Genomic DNA, 12,053 nt, shown 5'->3' with positions numbered 1-12,053 from the left:
GCTGGACTCGCGGCTGGCCCTTGAGCGTTTCCAGGTTGCGAAATGAACAGAAGCAACGCTGCGTTCCCGCCCATTTTTCTCTCAGCGCGCGTCCCGCTGGCGGAGGGCTCAAATTTCCAAGTAGAACAACAGCAGCAGACAACGCTTTGAAGGGGATGGGGAGGAAGAAAATGTCACGGATATGATAAGTGGACTGATTTCAAAGCTGCTGGATAAAATTAAAAGCAAAACAAGATACAATACTTTTTTTTACACGGCGTCTTTGGATTGATATTGCTACTAGCCATTTACCTGGAAGCAGATTTCAAAGCTACAGTACACCCCTGTAAATAAAAAAAAAACATTAAATCAGAAATTAAACCATCTAAGCAACAATGTGTTTGACAGAATTTCCATTAAGGTTATAGCCAATAATGCAAGCATGTGTTAAGGAAAGCAAATTTAGAATTCTAAGCTTATCAAACAAAAGCTGGATTTGTATAAATAAAGTCCATTTATTTTGCTCTAATACAATCTGAATGTTTTGCAAGCCTAATCCAGCAGGTTCAGAGAGATATCAAAGGGCGATATAATTAATTCTCTAGGATTACCAAATTATGGACTACTAAATCTCCTCTTGTACATTCAAATAGATACCAACAGTATTTTCACACTTATTCACATTTTCACTCAGAACAAGCAGAGAAACTACAGCATCTGACCAAGCTTCCAATTACTCATTTTATTAGTTTTAAAATGCATCTTCTCCAAAAATTCAAGATGTCATGCATAGCACTCCCATCTCCAACATTTCCTATCATTCCAATAATCTTTTGGTACATTGATTTGAGAGACAGTAAATATCCCAAGAGAATGAGGTGGCTAGATGGAGTCACTGAAACAGTCGGTGTGAGTTTAAATGGACTCCAGAGGATGGTAGAGGACAGGAAGGCCTGGGGGAACGTTGCCCATGGGGTTGCGATGGGTCAGACACTACTTCTCAATTAACAACAACAAAATATCCCAAAATGACATTGTTAAACTGGGTTGTTAATTTAAACCTCTCCAGCAAAGTCCCAAAGGTGCTTTTCCAAAAGGCAACTGGACTTTCTTGTTTTTTTCTTTGAAAATGTTTCACTTCTCATCCAAGAAGTTTCTGGATGAGAAATGAAACATTTTTAAAGAAAAAACCAAGAAAGTCTAGTTGCCTTTTGGAAAAGCACCTTTGGGGCAACCATGACCTGAATTATTGAGAATCTCCATAGACATCTCTCCAGCAGAGGCTTTCTTCCAAGAATTGTCCAGTAAATGAGGTTTATGATTGTGATAGGCTACTAACATCCAGAGTGAACTGATAAACCATCTAGCAGGAAAATTCCTAGCAATTCCATAGAAGTTCCTGTGTTTCTCTCAAACAATTCCTAGAAAAACAAAGAATTTGCTGTAAAACTTCTTGCCCATAATCTGGAATCCAGGCTTTTGAAAATTTTGTGAAATTCCTGAAACAGCAGGGTATCTATGAAAAAAATGTTTTTAAATTAGCAAAGCTGAATCTCTAGATATAAAATGAATTGCAAAAACAAACAAGGGAAAGTTATGTGAAAAATATTGGCCCTCTTTTAGGTTTTCTGAATTTGTACATATTTTTGCTACTAAATCAGAACTTCAATATGAGTTCTACTGATATATAAAAAGAGTCAAGTTACAAATACTGTAGAATTGATGTTACATGCTTGAATAAAGATTTGAATTTTTGGACATGTTAAAAGTTCATTAGAACAAAAATGGCTTGAGATAATGTTTTTGGACCCCTTGGAGAAGTAAAGGAAATGAAGGCATAGTTTTTCCCATTCCTTTGCTTTTATTTTTTATAAGATAAACATGGCAAAAAAGAGTTCAGTGCTTTTCAGTATTTTATCAACATTTTCCTTCAGTAGCTTGCTCATAAGTTTTAAAAATAAAAAAAATTGAGGAATGGGTAGCCTAATCTCTAATATACCTAATCCTTTCAAAAGAATGTATTTATACTGGAAATAGATAGATGCTACATTTAAAAAAACCCTTTTCAATTGGGTTTTCTTCCAACTGCCAGGAATCATAATCAGAGGTCAAATTTATAAGGAAAGGCTATTTGACTTGTCTTGATCCAACAAAATACATTGCTGCACCAAACGGATTACGCCAAATAATTTTATACATCTGCCCTTCACAAGACACATTTCTAAAGCCAAGTTTCCTCAAAATGTTGGATTTCAAGGTGGCTCATAATATGATAACATGGACTGCAGAATTTATTTTTTAAAAAAAGCTATCCAACAAGTGCCATCTAAAGTTTTGTAAATTCCAGGAGAAGACAAAAAAACCCCTTCCTGTAAAAATGGGTTCTTGACAATTGAGAGATCATAATTCACAATTTATTCTGGAGTTTTCATCTAATATTTTAACAATTACTGAAATAATTGCATTTGTGCATTGCAGACTCACTCCTTTAACAATTAAGGCATCTATAAGATATAATTTGGATAATACAGTATATTGACTAAAGAAAATTGGTAAAAAAAACCTATTATTTTGAGCAAGAGAAAAAAGTTTCAGTAAATCTACTAACTATATACTATGTTAAAGGAATTATAATGTTTCATATCACTAGATCACACAGAATAAGGAACAAAGGTTAAGATAATCTTTGTGTACAAAAAGGATAAACATAGAATTAGTAATGAACAGTCTCTGAACCATTCTATTCCGGGAATTTTCATAACAGTCTGTATTTAAAGACCTGAGGTCAAGGAAACATTCCTAAGGGATTTCTCATTTTTTAGTATGTTTAAAACTTACGAAAAAAACTAAGTCCTGTTATCCTAATTATAGGCCCTGCTGATTTTAATTTGGAAAACATCTTTGAGTTTTAATTCTCTAAAAAATTAAAACATTTACTTTTAAGCTCAAAAAATAGCAACATTATTAAAACAAGTCAGAGCGTAATGGAGTGCTAGAGCAAACTACTGACTGCAAAATATCTGTGTTCAGTTCTTGATCTCCCTAGTATCCAGGAGTAAGGTTCTGAGAAATATACAACAGAAAAGATCAAAACTATACAGACTTTTTATATGTGAATTGGAAAATGTAGGATTGAGGCATAGCAATAATTGTCCATTTAAGGCTGAGAAAGCACTGGGGATTTCCCCCCTCTCTGTAACACTTGATGCTTGCTTGTTAACTTGTGAGATTATAAGATTGTTTGACATTTCCTAGATAAACTAAGAATCAGGCCTTGTCATGTGATATTGATGGGACCCAGTTTTGACAGTGATGGGATTTGTGATCCAAAATTGAACATAGAAAAAGGATTTGCTACTATCTTTTTCCAGTGGTACACTGGGCTAGAGGTAGAAAATATGTAGCTCCTTCTGGGATGTACAGTATTTTTGTGTTATTGGCTGGACTTACATTTATATTCTTGTTCTTTTTTTTTCTTCCGCTTATTTTTCTTCCTTTTTTATTTTTTATCTTTATTTTATTGTTGTTATATTGTGAGCAGTTTCGACTCAGATGGTAGCTAAATTGAATAAATTTAATTAAATATTAAATTAAAACTGAACTGACTGCATGCATATAGAATGATAAAATTATACTAAGAAGCATTTGGTAAATAAACTGTTTTGTGGTGACCAAAGAGAAATGCTGATACTACATGACTATGTCATGCCAGTATCTCTATGGGAAAAAGGAAAATATTAGAAGTCTGAAGTCAGAGAGCAAGATTGATGACTGGGAATGCTGGGAATTCTGGAACTATCTTTGGTTTAGCAAGATCACATGTTGAATGCAGTGGGAGGATCTGAAAAACAAAGTTACTGTGGAAGATAACTACTATACTTTTCGGACTATAAGATGCACTCCCCCCCCCAAAGTGGGTGAAAATTGTGGTGTGTCTTATACACCAAATGTTGCTAAAGCCCCGCCCACCCGGTGGCCCCGCCCTTTGGCCATTTTCAGCCTCCACGCATTGCATTTTCGGCTTTTGCACGCCCTATTTTATACCTGTTCCAGGCTGCAGAGATCACCACAGCTCATCGCCGCCAATCGCCGCCTCTGCGTGTCACATTTTCGGCCTCCACACATCGTGTTTTCGGCCAATTCCATGTGGCGGGGATCGACAGCGGCGATCCACGGCGCCTGGAACTGGCTGAAAATGCTATGCACGGAGGCTAAAAACGGGGTGTGTGGAGGCCAAAAACGTGATGAGTGGAGGCCAAAAATGCAATGTGCAGAGGCAGTGATTGGCAGCAATGTGCTGTGGCAATCCCCGTAACCTGGAATGGGTATAAAATGGAGCATGCAAAGGCCAAAAACGCAATGCGCTGAGGCCAAAACTGTGATGCGCGAAGGCGGCGATCGGCTCTGCCGATCCCCGCAGCCTGGAAGAGCTGATTGGTGGTATTCTGGGAGGCCGATCCCACTGGCAAACAGCTGTTCATGCTAAATGAGGCTGTGATAACGTGCTGAACCTAACCAGGGTGTTTGCTGTTTGCAGCAAGGATGCTAGCCAGATTAATGCCGATGGATGCTGGTAGGGAGAGGCAGAATTTTTTTTCTTATTTTCCTCCTCCAAATGGGCATTGGTCTTACCTGTCACGCCCTTTCTTTCATGGGGGGGAACGGCAGTCAGACATGGGATAACTCTGTCTATTAGCCAATCAGGACCGAGTCTGCAAACTATTAGGCCCCGCCCCTCTTGCTGATCTTCAGTTTGTCGGCGAGGACCATAATGCAGACGGATGTGTCTCCATCTGGAAAAAGAAAGAGTTAGTGGAACCCACCCACCCTGACAACGTTCGTATCGGCCCCCATTCAGGGAGGGGCTGACTGCCATTCCCCCCCCATGAGAGAAAGAGAGTGACAGGTAAGACCAACGCCCATTCTCCTCCTTAGTGGAAATGGCAGTCAGACATGGGACATACCAAAGCTTGTTGTCCTGTTCGGGAGGGAAATACACTGGTGATGCCGATCCTATGAGGAGTGGATTCCCTGAAGTACTCATCTGCCGAAAGCAGCATCTGCCGACACGTAGGAATCCAAACGATAATGCCGAATGAATGGTGTTGGGGTAGACCATGTTGCGGCTTTGCAGATCTCCTCCAATGAGGCCTGAGTTGCCCATGATGCTGATGTGGCCGCACTCTGGGTGGAGTGAACTGTGATATGCTGCCAAACCAGTAAGGACTGGGACTCGTAGGCTGTAGAGGTCGAAGCTCTGATCCAGCAGCCCAAGGCCAGAGCCGTGACTTTGGAGCCCATGGAGCTAGGCTGGAAGGAAACGAATAAAGCTTCCTGTTCTGCGGAAGGAGGAGGTGCGTGAAATGTAAATTTTTAAAGCCCTTTGAACATCCAAGGTACGCCATATCCTCTCTAAGTGATGTACTGGAGATGGGCCAAAATTGGGCAAGACCAGTTCTTGGGTTCAATGAAAAATGGAATTAACTTTAGGAACGAAGGTGGGGTCTAGGCGGAGCATGACCTGTCCAAGTGAAAAACGCACAGATCTTGGCGAATCAAAAGGGCGGCCAGTTCTGAAATGCGGCGGGCAGAGGTGATTGCAACAAGAAATGCCACTTTGAAGGAAAGAAACCTGAGAGCCACGTCCCGTAAAGGTTCAAAGGAAGCCTTGGTCAAGGCGGATAACACCTTGTTGAGGTCCCATGTGAGAAATCAGTGTATGACCGGAGGACGGAAATTGGAGGCCCCCTTGAGGAACTTATGTACAAACGGATCTCTGGCGACAGATGTCAACGAATCGCATGCCAAAATGGAGGAAATGGCTGCAATCTGCCATCATAGCGTGGAGGCAGAAATACCAGAATCGAAACCCCTCTGCAAAAAATCAATAATATGAGCAGTAGAAGCCAATGTGGGAGCCAGGTTCCTCTTCTTGCACCAGTTAGAGAAGGTGTGCCATGTGGCCTCGTAAATATGGTTAGTCGAGACACGCCGAGCGGCTTGTATGGTGCGGATGACTCTATATATTGGCCTTCGCTAGGAGATGCCGCTCAGTCTCCACTGTAACCACTGGGGTTCTGGATGAGCTAGAGTCCCTTGAAGTAGGGAAATCCTGTTGCTGGGAATGCGCCAGGGGCGTGCTACCGATAGGGTGACCAAATCCGCAAAACAAGGCCGTTGAGGCCAATGTGGAGCCAGCAGGATCAACTCCACTCTCTCCTCCAGAAGCTTCCTGATTACTCTGGCAATGAGCGGAAGGGGAGGGAAGGCGTACAAAAGGAGGCCTTGAGGCCAAGGGGCAAGTAGAGCATCCACCGCCTCTGCTCTGGGAGTTGGAAATCTGAAAAAAAAGCGTGGTACCTGGTGATTGGTCTGAGAGGCAAAGAGGTCCACAGCTGGAAGGCTGAACCGGGAAGTCAGCTCCTTGAATAGAAGAGGATGAAGACTCCATTCTGCCTGGTCCACCAGATGCCAGCTGAGAGAGTCGGCTTGAATGTTCGACTTCCCTGAAATGTGGGATGCTTTCAAGGAGGCTAGATGCCATTCTGCCCAAAGACCCAGACGAAGAGCTTTCTGCATGAGGGCCTTTGAGCAAGTGCCACCCAGCCTGTTCACATGAGCCTTGGCGGACATGTTGTCTGTCAGCACTAAGACATGCTAACCTCTGATCAGGTGGTGGAACTGTTGAAGGGCCAGATGAATGGACTGCAGCTCTAACTAGTTAATGTTGAATGGTCTCTCTTGCTGTGTCCATTGGCCCTGGGCCATATGGGGCCCCAGGTGAGCTCCCCACCCTGATAGACTGGCATCTGTGGTTAGAACTAAGTGGCGGGTTTCCCGAAACCGACTGCCCTTGGAGACTGCAGTTGAAGTCCACCAAAGTAATGAGTCGACGACCATGGGGGGAAGAGGAACTCTTGTTAGAGATGTGCTCCTGCGCGCCCTTTGGAAGGGAAGAATGAACCACTGCAACTGTCTGCTATGAAGACGGGACCATGGAACAATGCCAAATGTAGATACCATTTTATCCAAAAGGCGGGAATGAGTGAATAGAGATGCCGAACGATCCCTGCAGCAGTGGAGGGCCAGCTCATGAAGGCTGGTTTGCTGGTCCAGTGAAAGGGAAACCTCAGATTTGATGGTATCTACTATAGCCCCCAAATGCTTAATGCTTAATATAGAGGGGGTTTAGAGGCACTTTATGACCAATTTATGAGGACCAATTTGGAGAGGATAAGGATATCATCCAAATAAAAGAGAATTTGAATGGGAATGGCATGGATGTGGGCAACGAGGGCAGCTGTGAGCTTAGTGAACACCCGCGGGGCCAAGGACAGCCCGAAGGGTAATGCCCTGTACTGATAATGGTGTCCAACCGATGTACTGTCTGTATTTGATTGAATGAATGATGTTTGTATGTTCTTTTAAAAAAAAATGATTTGGCAAAAAAAAGAAAGAAAGAAAGAAAGAAAGAAAAGGGTCAAGAGAAGAACCAAAGAGTTTCTCCCCTGAATAAGGAGATGAAGCCAAGCACCATTTGTTTCTGGTGTCGGCTTGCCAGTGCCTAAGCCAGAGTAGCCTCCTAGATGTGACTGAAGAACCAATGGATTTTGCAGCGAATCTGGCGGCATTAAGAGTGGCATCCGCCGAGAATTCAATAGCTGCCAATATCTTATTGATATCCTGGTGTGCCCTTGAATCGGAAGGAGGAATTCTCTCCTGAAGCTGTTTCAACCACAAAATAGAAGCCCTGTTAAAGAACAAGGCTGCTGAAGTAGCTCTTACCACCCAAGCAGCAGCCTGATGTCCTTTGATTAGGGTTCTTTCTGCTCTCTTGTCCTCTGGACGTAATGATTCCTCCGGAGGTCCCGCCAGGTGGGTAGTCGAAGAAAGAGCAACGACAGGACCATCCACTGAAGGAACCTATAGCAAGTCAGAAAATTCTACAGCCAAGTTATAGAGACGTTTGTCCTGGGCATTGGGGACGGGACCCGAACCAGGAGACATCCACTGATGCCGCACCATGTCTGAAAACAATTTTGGAGCAGGCAAGGTTTCTGTATGAACAGTCTGTTCTGAGAAAAGAGAAGAGGATGGATCAACCTCAGCCGAGGTTGGTTCCTGCACTGCAGAAGAGGGCATCATCTTAGTCGAAAATAGAGCTTTAAATAACAAAGATCGAAAAAGTTGAAGTCTAAAAAGACCTATAAAAGAGGGTTGGTCTGGCTCAAGGCCTTCATTATCAGACCATTCCTGATCCAAGGGCATGTCTTCTGCAGCCAAGGAAATCTGACTGCCTGAATCAAGAGACTCTGGTCAACTGGTTGTCCCTCAGATTCGTCCAATTGATGGACGCAACTGACCTGACTCACCTACTCAGAAACATCTGAGGTAGATCTCTGTTGGAGGCTTTGTGTTATACCCTGGCGAATAGCCTCAGATATTAAGGAGGCTAAAGTAGGTGTGATTGGAGGGGGCTGTGGGTCAAATGAATTGCCAGATGAAGCCAAGGGGACTGCAGAAGGCCTAGGAATATCCTGACCTTCCTCTGAAATGGAAGAGGCTTGTGGAAGACCTTGAGCTGGCAAGGTGGCAAATAAAATGGCCGTTTCTGCTGAAGATGAGGAGGTTCCCTGTTCCAACCGATCAGGTGATAAGGAGGCCCTTGGAAGGGGCTGGGGAATCGCTGGGCGATCCAAGGCTAGAGAGGTGGAATCCTGAGCAGGAAGTATCTCTGATGTGGGAAGAGATCTAGCTTGCTTCAAAACCTCCTCTTGTGCCTTTTGAATGACATGTTCTAAAGCCCTGTGGCGCCGCTGTTCATTCTTCTTGGCTTAGGAGGACTTAACCTGAGGATGAGGAGCCTCCACCCTGGCCCGAGGTCCCCGGGTCACTATCATGGCGCTTTCTCCTCCCCTGGCTGCCACCATGCAGCCCGATTTCGAAGCAGTGGCGTCCACCATTTTGAATCCGCTTCGCGCCCCAAATTTCTCCAATGCGGTTGGGTCCCCAATCGCTACTTACTGCGCTGTCTAGAAAGACCCCTGGACAAACAGTAGAGGTATGGCAGGAAGTTTGTGTGAGGGGAATCCACCAAGAATTCACTTGTCACCTCCCGCAGTTTGTGTGAGGGGAATCCACCAAGAATTCACTTGTCACCTCCCGCCTGGACTACTGTAATGCTCTCTACATGGGGCTCCCCTTGAGGAGCACCCGGAGGCTCCAACTGGTACAGAATGCGGCCACGCAGGGGATTATGGGAGCAATGGGGCGCTCCCATGTGATACCCCTCCTGCGCGAGGTGCATTGGCTCCCAATGGTCTTGCGGGTGCGCTTCAAGGTGTTGGTTACCATCTTTAAAGCGCTCCATGGCTTAGGGCCTGGGTACTTACGGGACCGCCTTCTGCCACCGATAGCCTCCCACTGGCCAGTACGCTCCCCACAGAGAGGGACTCCTCAGGGTGTTGTCGGCCAGACAATGTCGGCTAGTGACCCCCAGGGGTAGGGCCTTCTCTGTGGCAGTACCTGTCCACTGGAACGACCTGCCCCCGGAGATACGTAGGATCCCAGATCTCCATGCTTTTCGCCGTGCCCTTAAAACTTTTTTATTTCATCAAGCCGGGCTGGCTTACACCCCCCCCCTTAGATATTTTTAATTGTTAATTGATTTTAGTTGGAATGTTTTAAATTTATTGGGCTAAAATTTGTTTAATTCTTTTTTTTTTTAAATAAATTTTGTATGTGATGTTTTTATTCTTGGCTGTTCACCGCCCTGAGTCCAATGGGAGACGGGCAGTATAAAAATCTAATAAAATAAAATAAATAAATAAGAAGGTCTGGATCGCTAGCCCTCGGGCTGAAACTGTGATCAACTCTGGCACGGTACTCATGCTCTACGCGCCTCCTGCTGCTGAGCAATAGCTGTAAATGCAACGTTAAACACCCGCTGATGAAAAACAATCTTCCAATGTCCAGGAAGAAGTTGGGCCAGTGCGGGTCAGCGCCACGGAGCGGACTCGTGAGCGCTGCCGGTTGGACTGCCAGCCAGCAGTCCAAAGCCGCCACGTGGCCTTCAGAGGGATCAGACAGTTGTCCTTCACGCTGGAATAAGCTCTACCGATTTTGTTTGGGAGCAGAAAAACCTGAGAAATCTCAAATGAGGCCTAAGACAGGCTCAGAAACGAGGAGACATGACTGTCCAAGCAGACAGAGTCGACAAACTGGAGATCAGCAAGAGAGCGGGGCCTAATAGTTTGCAGACTCGGTCCTGATTGGCTAACGTCATCCCATGTCTGACTGCCGTTCCCACCAAGGAGGAGAAACTAATGTGTCTTATATTCTGGAGCATCTTATACTCTAAAAAATAGTATTAATTTTATACAGAAATAATGTTTCCTATATGGTACAGATACAAACCAAATACAGCTAGTCCTTGAGATACAACTCTAATGGAGCCTGCCCATTAGGGTCATAAGTCAACACTGTCATAAAATGGATGACTCATTTTATGACATTTTTAACTGTGCTTGGTAACTGGGTCATTAAGTGAACAAACATTGGGTTTGCTATTTGCTTTGGTTCATTAAATGACCTTCATAATCGTTAAGTGAACTGAGACACTGGCATGGAGCCTCTGGAGAGAACCACTGCTGCCTGCCCGTCAGCTGTTCTATAGCAAGGCAAGGTGGGTCTCCACCTTCAAACCACAGCACCTCCAGGCAGGGGCTTGGACTTAAATTGAGTTGGCAGCTGAATTTCCCAGCGTGGAGTCTCCAGAGCGAACTGCTGCCACAGTTCAGTAGAATGCAATGAATTGTTCTGCAAGCAATCTTAAACCATATGCAAAGAAACACACTACAGTAGAATACTAAGGAATTTTGCTGAATCTGCTTTCTGTAGACACCGGCTAGTATTTCTGCAAGCAAATCCAAGACAAACACAAACACAAACACAAACACAGTAAATGAAAAAAATGTTATTTTTAGAAAGTACTTACAAACAAGCATGGTACTATAATAAAAAAGAAAATTTTAAAGTATTAACAAAGTAGCTACGGTATTCCAGGCCTCAAGGCAACAAAAGAAGCAACAAGAGATTCACTTTTCTAGTCCTCCACATGGCAACAGTGAGGTGGAAAGAAAGCACACTGGGTGCAAAGATCCCGATCTGGATTGGTCATGTGACCAGGGGAAAACACACACATGACCATATGGACCTTAGAAATCACCTGCTGTAACTGTGGGAGATTTCCAGTTCTCAAAGAGAGGTCACAGGACTAATGCCTGCTGCTTCAGAATGGACTGAATTTAGGTCACATGACTTCTGAGGCTTCCTGTTGGTCACAATTTTGAACCCCTGTCATAAGTACACTTTTGAGGTGTATTCATAACTTCAAACAATCATTAACTGGCCTATATATCTCAAGAACTACGTGAACAGACTTCAAAGAAGCAATCTCTGGACTAATATAAAATAAACAAAGACTTATTTTATAAATAAAGTAGCTTAAGTTTTATAGTCAGATAAATATTCTTATATAACAAATATTTAAAAAATCAGTCATATTCCTGACGATATTTGGCAATAATTAAGCAAACAAATATCAGATCTATAAAACACTGAAATAAAACACAAATTAATTCAATCATATAAGATTTAGCAGAAACGTGTTGTGCCAGATGTCAACAATTAAGAAAACACAGCCATTCTGCTTCATAGATCCTTGCAACATATTTTCCAAAACACGTATGTTAGAGTACAAGATGAAAAGGCTATCACAACGTAGCCCTTTCTAGAGCAATCTTAGTGTACCTATTTCTTTGCTTAGAAACAACCAAAAGGAAAAGTATGTGAAGAAATAAGAAGGATATTATCAAAATAGCAGGATTTTTTGGGACTTGGAGAATGAAATGTTTATGAGCAGAAGAAGTAGCAGTCTCTGAAGAGATATGGGTGGCAGGAAGACAAATTATGAAATGCATGCAACAATGTTATCATGCACATTTACATGTTTGTGTCAGAAATTGAAATACAAATGTATAACAGTGACATCTGTATAAAGCTGATACCCCGTC

The sequence above is a fragment of the Pituophis catenifer genome, unplaced genomic scaffold (genome assembly GCF_029215685.1).
Source record: "Pituophis catenifer annectens isolate HBS135680 unplaced genomic scaffold, rPitCat1.0.hap2 SCAF_3, whole genome shotgun sequence".
NCBI classification, from domain to species: domain Eukaryota; kingdom Metazoa; phylum Chordata; class Lepidosauria; order Squamata; family Colubridae; genus Pituophis; species Pituophis catenifer.
Note: the sequence above shows the minus strand (reverse complement) of the source record.